Source organism: Gossypium raimondii, chromosome 6 (assembly GCF_025698545.1).
Source record: "Gossypium raimondii isolate GPD5lz chromosome 6, ASM2569854v1, whole genome shotgun sequence".
NCBI classification, from domain to species: Eukaryota; Viridiplantae; Streptophyta; class Magnoliopsida; order Malvales; family Malvaceae; genus Gossypium; species Gossypium raimondii.
In genome coordinates this window covers 13,244,098-13,257,789 of record NC_068570.1, presented here as the reverse complement: position 1 = coordinate 13,257,789, position 13,692 = coordinate 13,244,098, and positions in this window count along the sequence as shown.

The following is a 13,692-nucleotide window of genomic DNA, read 5'->3' as shown; positions in this document are numbered from 1 at the left end:
TGTAAACTTATAATTTTTTCAAACAAATTAATTATTAAAACAAATTTATTGATTACATCAATGTACTTTGTATGATTGTTCTCAAATGGTTTTTACACGGAAAGAAAAATGGAAGCCAATGTTGCTCATTGGTTATCTAATGTTTAAACTAATACTGAGCAATTTCATGTGGTTGGATCGTGATATTGAAAGACAACTTATATTAGTAGATGAACCTGAACATGTCCTTAGTCTAATAAGAAATGAGCAAACTGATTGAAAGAATAATATGTTATCTATTAAGTCCAACTAGGGAGATATTTTTTTCCTAGGCATCATGACTCTCAGAAGATAAAGACATAGATGTGATTGACAGTACATTAGACTGAACCCAAGAAGAATAGATGTTGAATCCATTTATAGAATTTGTAATGCCCCAAATTCTTAGATTTCTATGTGTGTATGTTTGTCAAACAATTTGATTTGGTATGTTGGTTAAGTGCCTTGAAAGTCTGCTTTAGGTCTTGAGTTTGATTCCTTTGTTTTGAATTTTTCGTATCAATTATGACATTATGTTCAGCTTGAGCCTTAGGGCTTATATTTTATTTCTCATTGGGTTGTGACAATGATGAACCTAGTGATTCAATGATAAAGGTTCAGCTTACCTTTTGGTCTTGTGTCCAAATCCCGTGGTGCGCAAGTATGGAATATTTTTGCTTAGGCTTTTGTTAGGTATTAGAGTATTGTTTGCATTCTATAAAAATCTGGCATGTGGGATTTGTATTAAGTTAAACCTTTTTTTATTTATTTTATCTTAATTTAATCCTACCAAATCTCTAATTTTCCTCCTTCCCAAATTGTCTACTCCCATCTCCTTTAGCCACGTTCTTTTTCCCTTTCTTTTATTTCTTTTGTTTTTTTTTTCTTCTTTCTTATGTTGTTATTTTTTTTGTTTCCAATAAATCATTGTGAGGGTATCTGTTGACTCCTCTTTTGCTATTTTAATCAAGATAAGTGTAAGTAAACATTGTTTATTCTTTTTACGTTATTTTGGTTAACTATTCTTCGTTCAATGTAGGGATTATGTTAGAGTTTGTTCTCATTCTTGATAATGACAAATTTTCTTGTGCTTTGAATAGGAAAAGGCTGCGCAAATCAAACTCCTCCAGCAAACTAATATTTGATTTGGACGCTATTTTGGAGAAGTACTCGAATGTTGTTAAGGTCTAAAATTTCGAGCTAAGGATGTGTTTTAGATGAGTTTTTCCTCGATTAATTAGTGTGATTTATTGACTGAATATAGGTATCGTGAGTTCCTGGCGGTGTGGTTGATCGATTTCACTATTAGATATGTAAAATCAACCTAAAAACTTAATCGAAACTCAATAAACTCACAAAACATGGCTATTTTTCGAAATTACCTAGCGTCACACGGTTGTGTGTGCAAGTTGTGTAATTGGTTGTGTGCGCCACACGGTTGTATGGTAAGTCATGTGGAGCACACGGTTGTGTGTATTTTTGCAACCCGTGTTGGTAGGTTGTGTGAGATTTTGCAGCCGTGTGAACCACATAGGCTAGCTTTTTGGTTCGTGTGGGACACACGCCTGTGTGGGTCTTTTAAAAACATTTTAGGGCCCGATTAGGGGCCGATTGAGGGCCTTTTTAACATGTCACACCATGACTTCTACTATATACCTTGGTAGGTCTCTTGGTCAGACTTCACATGTGTAACCCCATGTTTTACGTCCTGGTGGACTACTCATGTGGTCATAGTCGAGCTATGGTCATACACATGTAACCCCATGTTTAATGTCTTGGTGGACTCCATTGGTTGTCATATTCGAGCTATGGTTTTAGACCTTAATTCCCATGTTTAACATCCTGACAGATTGTACCGGTTACCATAGTCGAGCTATGGTCTTATACCTTATAAACTCTTTTGAGGAGTCCCCCTGTAAGACCTGAATACCATCATCACAATTTCGCTCTATAGATCTTGTAGACCGCCGTCACAATATTTATCTATGGAACCTATAAATCATCATCATAGTGTTACCCCGAAGGACTAGTTGATAATCATTATCACGATTTCATTCTAACGTGCAATTACCTAACCATTTCTGCAATGTCTTACTTCCTTGAATTCCCATTTGAATCTGCCCATTCCTCCAATGCGCCAAATATTCCTATCTCCATCTACTTCACCAAGGTAAAATTCCTCCATACTTCACATACATAATAAACATGCATTTCATACAAAAGCAAAGCGTTATTTACAAACACACAATACGCTAATTATTCAAACACTATGTGGTAACCAACAAACAATCAACAATCATGCACATACTTTTATGAGGTTCTGTATCCATAGCATACCTATTCATCACTTTTATACACAATCATGGTCTAGGACAACTTAAGACAAACACGAAGGTAATTCAACCAAAACCACAACCTCATTGATCACCCAAAAGTAGAGTACAGAAACTCACCTTAAATCTTTTTCCTCCATAAGCTTAGCTTGTTCATACACTAGAGCCTTATTCATCTTGGCAGCTAAGCATGACAATCGATTATTGATTAAATCAAATTTACAAAAACTTATTAGGAGCCATTGCTTTCTCCTTCCTTGAATCATCGAGTACAAAAGGATAAGAAGCTTACTAGTTACTTGATTTCTCTACTTCCAGACTCCAATTCTCATGACTATGACCTCATGCACAGCTCTCCTAAGTTCTCTTCTTCTTTGAAGCAACCGAAGAAGATAAATAAATTAAAAGAAAGAAATTTACATACTAAGTGAAAGAGGATTTTTCTTTTTTGCCAGAATGTCCTCTTTCACCTATATATATATATCTTCCATACCTGATCTCCCAAACCCTCTTAGCCAATCGTCGGCAATCATTATGTCTCCCACTATTTACTCGGCTGTCTACAATTTTCCCAACATTCCTAGTAAAGTCTGCCATCTTACCATACGTTCAATTAGGTCTCAAATTTCCTCCATAATTGGGTCATTAAAGATATCCAGGTGTGACATGTACAAGATCGACTTGTAGAGGAGACTCGAGGAAGATTGACCAACATTTCACAAGAAGTATATTGAGATATGGTAGCGTAGGTATGATTACTTGCCAACGCGTGAACTATTTCTCACAACAGAGTTGGCAACATCTCCAGATTACATGGATTGGTTCAGTCATTTAGGTATCTACATTTTTTTACATGTAAAAATAAACAATTTAGGCAAGCTATTAGATTTAATACTTAATTATAATATTTATTCAATCAATTTTGGGAATTAAATAAGCTTACGTAAGCTTTTACGATGAATTGATGTTAACAAATGACTAAAATGTAAAATTTCAAATTTACTGTGTTGACGTCACGATATTTTGAGAGTTACGTCGTGGTATTGAAGGCAAAAGCTTGATGTCGTGACTTTAGTTTTCTATTCCTAAAATATCAATTAATTAATTTTATTTATTTATTTTTTCAACCTAATTCTAATTACATTAAAGTCCTAACGAATTTACGATATTAGAATTTGTGAGTAAATATATTTAATTTTCATATTTAATAAAATTGTGATGAATAATTAATTTAAAATTTCACTTTAGACTCTATTATTTAATTGCATTCAATTAAATAATATAATATAAATAAATTAAATAAATTAAATTAAATTCTAAGTTATCTCTTGCTTATTGTGGATAGTAATTCATGCATTAATTTATTTATCATATATTAGTTTCATCCATTCAATAGAGAGATCTTATCATGCAATCCATACAGTGGTATGTTGAGCCAGTGGAAGGACTAGTTGAACATATATAATTACAGATCAAATAATTTTTAGTGAAGTTTCAACTTTACGTGTATTAATCACAAAATATATAATTATGGAGTCAATCCACTAAAAGTACTATAACTGATCTCCCTATTATATACCATTACGAAAACAACTTATAATTTATGTTTTTGTCCAATGACATTATTGTTTGTCTATTACCCTTATAGGATATCATAGATCCCTTTGGGTAAAGTCATTCATCCAATTTGGTCGTATTTTATTTAAAATGGTCACCAGTGTATTTACAATAAGGGATAACCTGCGATCATGTTCCCTGTTCATAATTCATGTAATACTATGAATTCCACTATTGTAAATGAAGCCATGTCATATCTAAATCATGTACTAAATATACCAACTTTCAACTTTAACACCAAGTGAGCACATGCTTTCAATATATCAAAGTACATGAGTTATGTACACATGATCAATCACTTACTCAAGATTAAGGTAAGTCAAACCATAAACGCCACAATTGAATAAATCGATAAATTGATTTGGGATAAATTCTACTTGGGTACAATACAATGTATTGTAAATCTAGACAATAACACTTATGTCTCTATTTTTAGGAGTCGACAGCTCTGATACCTAAGACAATTTATCTTCCTAATTTTACTTATAAACATCATAATAGTCCTCATTAATTAGTTACTCATTTTTATTCACATTGATTACAAACAATTTCTATTACTTACTACTATTAGTTATCTTCTCGCATCATAATTATTTTATATGTTTCAACTTAATATTAGAAAAACCATATCGAGTAATCAAAGAGCAAATTTTTGCTTATTCATTTTGTTTTTCTTGCAAAAACCATTGAGGAAAATTATACAATAATATAATAAATTAATTAAATTATTAATTTATACAAGTAAAATGACAAAATCACTACACTAAAGGCACAAATCCTAATAGGAACCTCCTATGAGGAGAATCGAAAACATCAAGGAAATTGTATTTGACTAAAAGAGAAAACATGGCATGACCAAAGTTATAAGGTGGGTTTAGGTTAAAAAAAAACTACCAATCAAACCTTCACACTCTAGCACGAGAAAAATAAAATCTGGGCACAAACTTTCATTACAAAATACCTTTAGGGCAGAACTAACAAGGATTGCTCTAGCAATGTATTTGCTACCTAAGGTTTGTCAATCTTTTGTTTCAAGGAGCTAGAGATAGGGTGGTGCAAGATAGTGTTGGATCTAGTACCCTAAGTGCAGTATTTTCGTCAATATACATTTGTAATTTTTTGAACAGATTTGTTAATAAAATAAATTCATTTATTACATTAATATACTTTATATAATTGTCCTCAAATAGTTTTTGCACATAAAGCAAAATGGAAGCAAATGTTGCTTATTGGTTGTCAAAATGTTTAACTAATGCTAAGCGGTATTACGTGGTTAGATCGTAGTATTGAAAGATAACTTGTATTAGTAGACGAATCTAAACATGTCCTTAGTCTAATAAAAATGAGCAAACTGATTGAAAGACCAATATGTCATAAATCAAGTCCAATTGTGAGATGCCTTATTTTGGGCATCGGAGCGGATGACTCCCAAAATATAGAGACATAGATGTGACTAACTGGATTGATAGTACATTGGACTAGACCTAAGAAAAATAGATCCTAAATACGTTTATGGATTTATTCACTTGTGACATTCATAGTGTGACATACCTAAACCCTGAGTGGATGACAGACTATATATGCGTGACTCATACACTTTGATGTAAGTAAAAGCATGTGTTCAAATAGATAAGGAACCGAGTTGGTGCGTTGGGTGTATAACTTCTGCAGTATGTAGCGTCATTCACAACAATGGAATTCATAGCCCAAAACATGGGTAAAAGATATCCTCTCATTAGCATTACATAGTTAATGAAAAGTAAACGTGACAACGGGTCATCCGCTTTTGTGATGAATGACTTGATCACTATTTAATAGTGATTGACTTTTAACGAAGGAATATGTAATAGTTACCATTAGATAAAATATGATTATATTGGGAGAATGAATATTATTCCAAAGAGATCAAAGATATCCTATAAGGTAACACACTTATGACAAGGTCATTAGACGATTACTAAGTAGTTGCTTTCGTAATGGTATGTCGTTGAGGAGAGCTTAGTCACAATACTATAGTGGAATGACTTCGTGACTAAATGAGTTTATAATTAATAGGCGAAAAACTAGAACTTAATTATAAATCATTTGAGTCTCAACTACATATATCCAATCGGTTTCTCTGCTAGCTCGTTAAAACCAGAAATGAATTGTGTGTTTGAATAGAAATGAATGGAATGAATAGAAAAAGAGAAATGAGGAACATTCGAGAATGATTATGGTTTTTTCAGAGATGGAGAAATGGAATCATTTGGAAATGAATGTAGGTTTTCAAAAATGGAAATGAAAATGAAAATGGAAACTTGCAATCCTATATAGGATTACTTAAAAATTGATGGAAGAATGAGTTTATGTTTTTAGACTGTTTTGAAGCTCAAAAATAAAAATAAATCATTCGGTCATAGTGAACATGTTGAATTGTGACATATTGAACGAAATTTCTTGAAATTTTACCAGGGGTAAAATCATCAAAACCGAAGTAATTAGGATGAGAAAATTATTTAATATGTAAAGATTATATTTTATCAACATATTGGGTCAAAAAGGCCCAAAAAGTATTTGTAATTGGACCTGATGTGAGAGAGGTCCAAAACCCCTCATATAACATGAATGGTTCTATATTCTCTTCTTATAAATAGATGGCACCGATAGAGCTATGAACAAAACTTTTGAGAGATTATTATTCTGTCAAAAAATAAAAAGAATTTATTCTCAATTGTTACATATATATTTTTCCAGAATAACAATTCTATCGATTTCTATTAAAGAAGAAAGAATTTTCGTTTTCACACCAAAAAGAGAGAAAACTTTTTCTAGTTCTGTGTTTCAATTCAATTGGTTTGAACCCACACTCGAAGTAGTCCGTGGTACGAGAATAACGGAGAAGATCGTTTTGCTGAAAGTTAGAAAACATCAAGGATATGCTTATCCGAAAACACAGGTACAATTTTGGTCTAAGGTTTATTGCTATAAATATCACAAACCGAGTTGATTTTCAAAATTTTAATTTTTCGCTGTGCAAGAAAACCGTTTTCAAACTAGACTTTTTCCAACAGATAACAACTTTATATGTTTCTGAACAAATAAATGAATAGGTTTATGAGCATCTAGACAATTTTTCACAGGTTTTTCTTATGATGGGAGAGGAAAAGAAGGCCTAGTAGTAGATTAAGAATGAAAAAGATTAAGGCAAACTACATTATTAGTTAAACTTCTAGTAATATTTTTAATATATTTTTAAGTACCCCTAGGTTGTCTCATACTCAAGACCATAATTTGGCGTAATGTTTTTGCTTTAAAATTGTTCTTTTACACTTTTCAATGCTCATGACCTAGCAGGTAAGAGAAGCTCGCAAAGTAGTGATAGGGATCACCAACTATGAACTACTTTATAGAAGAGTAATTTACCTTCTAAACTTAAAATAGTTTTGTGGAAATGCATCTTAAACATCCTTCTTACAAAGTCCCTTAATAACCAAGGCTTGGATATGGACACAATGTTCGATATGAACTTTCACCTCCTTAGAAAGTGCACCAGCAGTGTTCATCAACGAACACTGATGGAACAAGGTATGTAGTACATAGAATGTTCATATTTCTAATGATAGAGATTGTAGGTCATGGCTGCTTGAAAATCTTCACTCAAAAGCTTGGTATCATCGACCACTGATCCCTTGGAACTTGGTATTTGTTTTTTCTTATAGGAAATCTAGATTACATGTAGTAATATCATCTTCTAGTATGCCTTGTTAAATTTAAATGTGGTTCAACAGACTTTGGAACACGTTAGTGAGTTTTTTGCAATTACTACAAAGAAAAGTAAATGCCTCATGCCTACCAGTGTGGAAATGAGATGGGAAGAGCCGAATAGAGAGTGGGCTAAACTTAATTCAGACGGATCAATTTTGGCAACTCCAAGTAGGGCATGTGCGAAAGCACTTATTTGATATGAGAATGGTAGATGGCTTATTGGATCATAATGGCACATTCCATATGTGAAGAGTTTAGAAGTGAAACTATGAGAGCTTAGGGATGTTTAGAGCTTGCTAAGAGATTTAACATGTGGAAGCTTGAAGTTGAAATTGAAATTGCTATTATAAGATTGATCATAATGCCTCTAGTGCTAACATGTTGCTTTCAACACTTGTTTTCAATTGTAGGACTCTCCTCTCTAACTTGGAAGCCGTGACACTCAAGCATATCTTTAGAGAGAAGAATATGTGTATGGATTCCCTTGCTTGCATGGAGAGTAATTTTCAATTCTCCGTTCTTTCAAATCTTTTCAAGTGGCGAAATTATAAAAAGAGACAAATATAATTACAAAATTAAAATATATATGAATTATATATGCTACATTAGGTTGGAGTATTATTTTGAAAATTTATTTTTTACGAGAATTTTATTTATCTCTCTAATTGTATGTTTAAATTTGTATTAATTATTCTTTATTTTATATGTAACTATTTTAAAACATATGTATTAAATAACCTTTTTACTCATGTTATTACACTAATAACCAAATGCAGCATTAAAACATCATATAATTGTTTTGTCAACTATTCATTTTATCTAAAATTGATTTACCTTGAAAAGAAAAACACTCACCTTATATAATAACTATAAAATTATAACCTATCTATTTTTGTCCATATTTTATTTATTTTATGAATGAGTTAAATTCTAATATACCTCAATTATATCGATTAATATGCCTTTTCTTTTTAAATTCTAACTAAAGAAACAGCTTTTTGATATTTTTATATAAAAAGTAAAGGTTTTGCGTGGATTGAAACTATAGGTTAGCAGGTTTTAAAATAAAACCAAAATTACATCATTATAGATTTGTGAAATAAAGGTACAAAATCATCAATTTTGATCGCCAATTCTATCTTTTCTTTCCCATCCTGTAATTAGTAATGTCACGCAACTTCGTTGTTTTCTTTAATAGGCATACACTTGAGGTTGTGGGCTTTTATTTTTACTATTTTTTTTCAACTAAGTTTGTATTTGTGACATCAGTTTAAGAAAATAAATCTTTTGGACCTCTAATAATAGAATTGTGGGATTAATGTAAGGTTATGTTATATTACTCTATTTAGTTTATTTGGTTAAGATATAACACATTTTATTAAATTCTTATTATTAATAGAACTTGTTTTTAGCCAACTTTAGTTCTTTTTTGTAAGATTATTTGTTTTATTATACTTTATAGATTAATAAATAAATATACGATGTTGGAATAAATTTATAAATAAAATTAATATACTAATAAATAAAACTCTATAGTAAATATAATAATTATAATTTTAAGGAAAGAGAGATTTTGGCTTTAAATTTGACTTAAATTTTATTTGAGAAAAAAGGACGGACTTAATTAAAATAATAAAAATAAAAGGTAAATTGATCTAAAATTTAATATTTTACTTGTAATCTAAGATAACCTAAGGAATGAGTGGTATTTAGATTACACCTATCCTCCATCATCTTAACATTATTTGAGAATGTAAGATTAAATCCAAGTATTGTAATCTTATTCCATAATGTGAGATTACATGGTGTAATGTTACATTTGGTTTACCAAACACACTCTTAAGATAATGGTAATTTTAAAAGGAAAGGTAATATTTTACAAGGTTATAATTATTTTGGTACAATGATGATTCAAACACAAATTAATATTTTGGGTAAATGCATACCCGATTAATAGGCTACAACTTAGGTTCTTGATAAGGCTAAATTTATAACGTAAATTCAATCAAATATTTTATATAATAATGATTAAAAGTATTTGTATATTTTTGGTATGTTTTGTATTTGGGATTCATGGTTAAGAATAATTTTAAAAAGTGCAAACATGGAATATGGCTTATTCTATATAAGATTAATATGGGAGAGTTTAGAAAACAAATATTAATTATATTAAAAAATTGTTAGTGCGTATTGATTAATTAATTTTAAGGTTTTCAAGTGTTGAAAGTCAAATCTAACTTTCTTTATTCATGCACGGGTTGGAAAGTTTGTTGCCAAAGCCGCCAACAGGGGTAGGCTTTTAATTACACAAAATTTGGCATGTGCCACACCACTCCGTCACGATCTAATACTACAACTCTCTCTCCCAAAGAATTCCTAGTGTCCCCAGCAACAGGTTCAACTTGGACCGTCCACGTCCAATCATCCTGCTGCATTACTATATATATTTCATATACTAGCTATAATGCTTTACTGCTTTTAGTATATAAAAAAGCTGGATACGACATATTTAAATCCGATTCTTACTTACAATTATGTTGATATATTTTCCAAATTTAAAGAAAAAACTAGTGTTTGTGGTGTCAATAGTGGTCCATAAACACAATAGAGTCACGTGATTGAATATTGCTACCCAAACCCCATTCATACATAATACCCATTTGGAATATTGCTTATTGCATTTATGTATATCATTTGTTGGAATGAAAATGAGTATTATATTTATATGCATGTATGGTATCACTTAATTTAGACTAGGTTTAGAATCAAAATTTCTAAAATATTTTAACTATAGTGGAATACACTGTATTGGAACAACGAGACTCGTAAATAAGACCTTCCTTTTTCTCACCTTTTATATTTGTGATAGCTTTATGAATTTTTCTTTTAAAAAATCAAATCTATTTTTATCTTTTGAATTTTAAAATAATTTTGGCTTTTAAAAATATAATTTTAAAATTTTTATACGACTTCTTATTAAAATATAAAACTTACTTTTTAAAGAGTAAGGACTATACTGCCAAGACTTATTTAGAGCAGTTGTTAAAGCTCTTCCCTAACACCTAGATGACATGAGTTCAAACTTTGTTATTCCCCTTCTCTCTCCCAATATTGTAATGATTAAAAAAATGTAGATGTTTATTTAGTGCAATTGCTGATGCTTGTTCAAATAACAAGTTGGGTTGCATGTTAAATCTCGTGGGGCATTCCAAGATGGTCTTTCTTGTACAAGTAGTGTGTTATAATGGTGAAAACAAGTAGATGTTTTAGCAGAATGATGGTAATTGATAGAGAGAAGCCCGTTTGGTTTATCCTTTCCTTCTACACGAAGGATCAACAATGACCATGTTGTTAACCTTTGCCATCTATATCAAGTGAGTCTTATTTAGACAAAGATACAGGGAACTAAAAGTTACTTTGCTCCTTAAATTAGTGGGGCGCTACTTAGCTCCCGACTGTTACTATTTAGATGTAGCAAGGCATGTGATTATTGAGCTTTAAGTCTGTTTAATCGATCAAACATTTTTAAAGAGAAAAACATAAATAATAGTGGAAAGTGGGGCAGGTTTATGGAAAGATATTTACCAAGGATGTGAAGGCAAAGGTATAACTGTAAAGTTCCGAGGAAAGCAATAAAAAGGAAGAAAGGGGTGGTTTGGTATGAGAATCAGAAGGCATCACGTGATGGGTTTTTACTTTTTAAGCTGAGGGTTTTGTCCCAATGATACTCACTAACACAACCCAACAAACATATACAGGAAAAAAATTATTATCAAGGAAGGAAAAAAGACAAAAGACATAATATTATTAATGATCACATAAACAAATAATCAAGCCACTTAAAAGAAAGAAAACGGAATCTACATTAATATGGCTATTGGCACCCCTATCGAAATCTTCTTTTGTTTTTTATTAGGGTTTGGGCAACGCCAATAATTACTGCAAATAGATTTGATTTAAGTGTGAATATCGTGAACAACTTCTCTTAAACTATTCTACTACAAGGTTAATGATTGGGCCACATTGTCTCCTCCTTTTGGAATGAAAAGCATAGTAATATTTATTTTTATACTATATTTTCTTTCACACTTTGGTATTTAAAATTCTTTTCTCCATTTATTATTTTACCAATTTAACCCTCTTGGAACACTGATAACTTTTGAGATAAAATGACATTAATGTATTTAAGTACCAATTGGAAAATAAGTAAAGTTTAAGGGTCAAAGTGCGGTATAAGTCTTTCTTTTATATATGGAAATTCATTGGGCCACCGCTGCGATTTGAGATGAATAATTAAATACTTTCAGTCTGCTTTTCATTTTCAATTTAACATAAATTAAATAAAAAGAAAGTCAAGTTGATTTTATTTGTTGAAAATGAATTGGCAGACGTTTGATATATATATATATATATCACGTGGACGAGTACATAGTTAGAGGGTTTGTGTTCTCATTAATGATAAAACAATTTTAAGTTAAAATTATGAATTAATTGTATCGAATATTTTGACGTAGTTAAACTTTAAACATTTTAATTATATATTTAAATTATTAATGTTATATTAGTAAATTTTTATTATTAAATTTATTAATTTAACCGTTAAATGATATGTCAAATCTTATATGGTATAATTTAAATTATAAGTATTGACTTGAATGAAATGGTGGTTAAAACTCTTATTAGACACTGTTTAACATAGATTCTATTAGAGTAACTACTGTTAGTTACAAGTAGTTATGAATTTAGTTACAAGGTAGTTTTGTTATCTGTTGTAACTACAAATATATGTATGAGAAGTCTTTAGCTTACACATCAAGATCAATGGAATTCATTCCTTTCAGCTCTCTGTTTCTATTAGGGTATCAGAGTTTAGTAATTGTTGCTTACTATGTTGATGGATTCTGCATGTATAGGAGATTCTGCAAATGGAAGATTTTTTTTTAATCCATTTGCATTTGCATCACAAAAGATAGCAATTTTAGTCGATGACAGTAATTTATTGGCGTGGAAACAACATGTAGTGTTGGTTCTTAAAACCCACCACTTGCAATCTTTTATTGATTGAACGATTATCGTGCTGCTGAGAGAAATTGTTGGGGCTGATGGTGTTCCAGTTGAAAATCCGGCTTATGTCCACTATGAATAGCAAGATTCCGTCCTCTGTGCCTTGCTTTTTTCCTCTATTAGTGCTTCACTGCAGAATCAGTTGGTTGGCTATTCGTCTTTGGTTTTTGAACTTTGGGAAACCCTAACACAGATCTTTGGCAGTCAACCCACCACCAAAGCCATGCGGTATAGATATTTACTTCACAGTTTTAAGAAGAATGATATGCCAATGTCTGCTTACCTGAAAAGGATTAAACACCTTTGTGATTCTTTGTAGGGTGTGGCCAACCAGTGTTTTTGCAGGAGCATCAATCGCCCGTTTTGAATGGGCTTCCATTGGCATATGACCATGTGGTCTCTATCGTTACAACAAACAGAGTTTATTTTTATTTACAAGGAATCTTGATGGCTCTTCTAGATGTAGAGGCTCGTTAGTAAGCTCATTTGTCACAATTCGTGCTGTTTTCGACAAATCTTGCGGTGGACAGCAAATCATATGAATCATCGTCGTCAGATCTTTCCATGTATGCTGGTCACCACAACCTTAGGTGTTCTAGTCTGGTCGTGGCTACAAAGGTTCTTGTAGGCGATCTAGAGGAGGCACATGATCGCAATGTCAAATATGTGACAAGTTTAGGCATGTTGCCCACCATTGCTATCATAGATATGATGCGATGTAAGATGAAAATGAGGGTGAGAATGTTAACCTTAATTTGGGGTCAGATGGGTCAAGTCAATTGGGTTGTGTTTTTCGTCGGCCCACTTCACAAACAAGTCATAGGCCTATTTTTTGCATATATGTGTCTAGCTGAAAATGGGCTACCTGTTTCACCTTTATTTGGGTTGTGTGGATCTTAAGTGTCTGGGTCGT